Below are 4,314 nucleotides of genomic sequence, written 5' to 3' on the forward strand. Positions count from 1 at the left end.
CCAGCCGCAGGCGCCCTTTCCCGGTGCCCCCTTGGCCTCCGGTCCCCGGGAACGCGGATCCCGAGGGTCAAGGCTGAGCTTCCCGCCTTTCTATTCTCATAACTCACTCCACAAGTCCCCGACGGCCACGTGGGCTAAGGCGCGCGTGGTTAGCGCAGAGGCACGACCAGAAGCCCCGAGGCAGCCCGGCGTCCTGCCTACCACCCTTGTCCACCCTTGTGCAGGGTCGGAGTGTCTCTGGGGCCCGTTTCGGCGCAGAGAAGTCGGGATTGCGATTTTCTCGGCCCTGTCCACAGCACATCGTCCAGCCGTGAAGGGCGCCTGCCGCTGCACCCCCTAACCTACAGGAGGATGGATTGTAAATGGCAGAGTTCCCCTCTGGGTGACCCCATCCTTCAGTAAACTAGTCTGAGCTGCTTCACGCGGGCAAAAAGATGAACGAGCAGCTGTATGTGCTGTGTTCAATTACAGACATGCTTTTATTAAATAAGCCACTGACACTTGATGGAAGAAAAACGACTCCTTTCTGAAGTCTGGTTATTTTTTGGCCAATGAAAACACATGCCCAAATAACAGAAGAACCATGAAGAGCTTTCTGAAGCCCACTTCTATGTTGTACCTTAAATGTAAAACTGAAAAGAACTGAAGCCATTTTGACTTGGACTTAAGTGTTACAGTGAGGCGTCTGAAGCTCTGGCGAGGCAGCACGACTGCCTAATCAGGAAGCGTACCCCGAGTGTGCGTACTCAATCACACCTGGTAGGCTCTTCATTACACAAGCAGAAAAATGGACGGCACTTCCTTTAGAATTTGGTTTCACCGCCAATAACGGCAAAATACTTAGTTCCGAGGGAGCCTGGGTTTCCTGCACGGCGGTCCCCTGCCTTACACAATAGGGCCCCAAACCAGTGAAGGGCCAATACCGCCAGTTTGCTCTGGATCTTAGAGGTGCAAGGATCTCACTCTTCTTTGTGCAGAGTTGGCAGGGACACAGGATGGAGCTGGTTAGGATCTGGCAGGCTGGAGGAAGACATTTTGGGGGAGCGAATGCCACCAAATGGCAGGGAAGGCCAAGTGGCCACTAAGCGGGCATTAGGTGTGGGAGGAGGCTGGACAGCATTTCTGCCTGAATGCTGCAGGCGTCAAACCCCACGCCTAGTTCTCTGCATTCACCCCAGTGAAGGTCACCACCTGTCAGCACACAAGGCCCCAAAGTCAACATCTCAAAGGCCTAGCAAACTTCTGTGACACTCCCAGGTCTCCAGATGACACTAGGCAAACAGCCAACTGGCTTCCTCACCAGCAGGGAACTCCTCTGGGAGAGATGTTAGAGGCCACCTCTCGTGTAAGGTGGAGGCTGCAAGCTCTCTTTGCCTCCACGCCCCACCTGGTGGGCCGAGCCCAGGTCTCACCAACACCTTTGACGGAGGAGTTTGAATAAAGCCGTACCACACCATGTTTCACCAGGTCGGCTCGCGCGCTGCCTCGGCTAGTAACACATGGATCTCGAGAACAGAAAGGTTAGCCAGAAGAGCTGAAGAGAGATGGGCTAGTATTCTGCATCACCCTGCAGCTCCTAATTTCATTCGCTACTCACAGCCCACTCTAACCTGGGCTCAGACAATTAAAAAATACCACTTTAAGTACATTTTTGTTTTTAATTAGATGCCTATGAAACACTGGAAGTAAATTAAGATGAAAGGCTTTATGGCCTATAGCTGCTCAATTTCGTTCCCTTACGTTCATCACCACTTGTGGGCTGCCTTCCCTCCCTTCTGGGTCCTCCGGAACACCTGCAAGTGTTTCTCCTCCATAATAGGAACCTGTCCCTGCCAGCTCGTTCTGTCACCAGGGTAACCAGGGCCTCTTGCAGTGGCTCTCGACCCCTGCCCTCTACCGTTCTGTCCCCCTTCACTACTCTACCTCGGCCACTTTGTTTTCCCTTTCCAGGCCACTACCTCAGCATCTCCTCCAGAACCAGGAACGGACCCTCCACGGTAAGGTGGGCAAACGTTCTCGTTACCTGCCCATTCCTTCGTTCACAGTGCTGACCGCTGATGTCACTTTGAGTTCTTATGAGACTATAATTACAAATATCCAATATTGTTTCATTTTTAGCAGCTGCTTCAAACCCTTAGTGGCTCTCCAAGCCCCTCAGGGTGGCATACTTAGTCCTCCCTCCGCTCTCAGGCCTTCCCGTCTTCCCAGGCCTGGCAGCGCCCATGATGCATGCCCCACTCTGCTGCAGCAACGCCTCGGAGGCATCCTAACGGGCCCACTGCTGCTTCACACCTCATCTGCCTGGGACACCTTGAAAACCACACCCCACCTCCTCCTGCCATCATCGATCACAGTGGCTAGCGAACAGTGGCGCTCACTCAGCCAGTGCGCCCTACCCGACCGTCTACGGGTGCACAGACCTCTGACCGACCGCCCACAGCTCACTCTGGACTCTCCCTTCTCCTCACTGACCTTCAAGATGAAGTCCCGCAGTCTCGGTGGGTCAGGGTGAGTCACTAAGACCGACTGCACCACTGGCCAGTTAAAATGTCCTTTATCAACTTCTCCCTACAACTGTCTCCAGTTTTAAACCCGACAGACCTATCAGCTCAAGGCTATAAATGAAAATCATCTTACATAATCAAATAATTTTAATCACCTTGGTAGACTCCGCATGACCCGGTGTAGACGGCCTCCTCCCCTCCCGGACACTACACTGTAGGCCCACAGTTTGATGAGGCCGTCCTCAATCTGAAAGCAAGAAGCTGGTTCCACAGCACTCTCTACCCTGACTCTTCCAGTCAGGCAAGAAGTGTTCTCTCGGCCGTCATTAAAGACATCGGAAGTGATGCAGACTTGTGCCAACCTAAACTATCACGACTCGGCTAACAGGAATTGCCAAGCACAGGGGTTGGCTGAGGCAGCTAATAAAATTAGGGAGAGAAAAGGACCAAGGAGGTAGATTAAGATTTTTAAAACTAGTTTAAAATGAAGACGAAAAACAGATCTAGAGAAATTAACCACCGATTCCAATGCAGCACAATAAAAAGAACCTCTTCGTTTTACATAGAATGTTCTCTTCAAGGTGACGTCTCAATACATCTGCTCCCCAGGCTGGGGAGGTGACAACCCCGTTTTACAGGCATGACAATCAAGACAAGATGCATCTGATTACTTCTGGGCTAAAAACAAGTAAGAGCCCCTTTAGCTGCCCTAGTTTCTGGTCTACCAAACCATCAAAGTAGCTCTCAACTCTGCCAGCTTCGACTGACCCTAGTGACAGGCCCTGAGAAGGCAGTAAGTTCCAGACAGATACAATGTAGCGGGCGATCAAAGGGACAGGCATACCAGGTGAGGCTTGAGTGGAGCTACAGCTTCCATATTAGAATAATCAAAAGCCTGATAATGAAAATCATTTTTTTAAAAACCTTATTTACTGGACATTCTTTTAACTTTTCTGCACATTAAAAGTTTTTTTCAATACAAAAGGGGGGGCAGAATGACACCCCCACGATTTTAAATAGTGCATTTCAGGGGTCAGCAAACTAGGCCCCTGGCTGTTGATTCGTAAAGCTCTGCTGGAACACAGCCCGGCGCACCTGCTTGGGCACTGTCAACCACAGCTCCTCCTGTGCTGTGATGGCAGAGGGGCAGCCACGGGGACTGCAAAATATGTCCTGTGGGCCTTTACAGAACAAGTTCGCTGGCCTCTGCTTTAACTGCGGGAAGCTATCCGTAACCTCCTAAATGCGTGCCAAACAGAGTGAATCGTCCCTCATGCCTGTTGGTTCGCCTGTTTCAAAAACGAAAGAAAGCCAGTATCCGAGGGAAGTGCATTGAACTTTTTATTTTTAAAAATCCAACTTCAGGTAAATTAACAGACTAGATTAGAACCTCTATTTGATACACTGTAGACTGAGTTTCTATGACTAAAAAGCCAGCTGGAACATAACCCACACCAACCAAGGGTGCATACCAAACAGAAATGATCTCCGAGCAGTCACCGCTTCCTTCCAACTCTGCCACCGACTGGCCATGCTCGGTGGGGGCTCCAGAGATTCCCGTCTGCACAGCTGAAAAGCCTGAGTGGGACGCTTTTCCAAGAACACGCTGTTGTCCCTCAGACGGAATCCCAGGTTATTTCTTCCTTGCCCTAAGCTCTTACTCGGAACGTTTCTAACTTACGAATGGTCTACAGGGAGGGTCTGGGTAAACACACACTATGCTGCTTGACCAATTCCGAGCAAGCCAAGTTCGACCAGCGCGGCAGTGGCAGGCGGCCCTCCGCGGTGCTATTTTCTTAAGGGGATAAAC

The sequence above is a fragment of the Tupaia chinensis genome, unplaced genomic scaffold (assembly GCF_000334495.1).
Source record: "Tupaia chinensis unplaced genomic scaffold, TupChi_1.0 Scaffold000539_1, whole genome shotgun sequence".
NCBI lineage: Eukaryota > Metazoa > Chordata > Mammalia > Scandentia > Tupaiidae > Tupaia > Tupaia belangeri.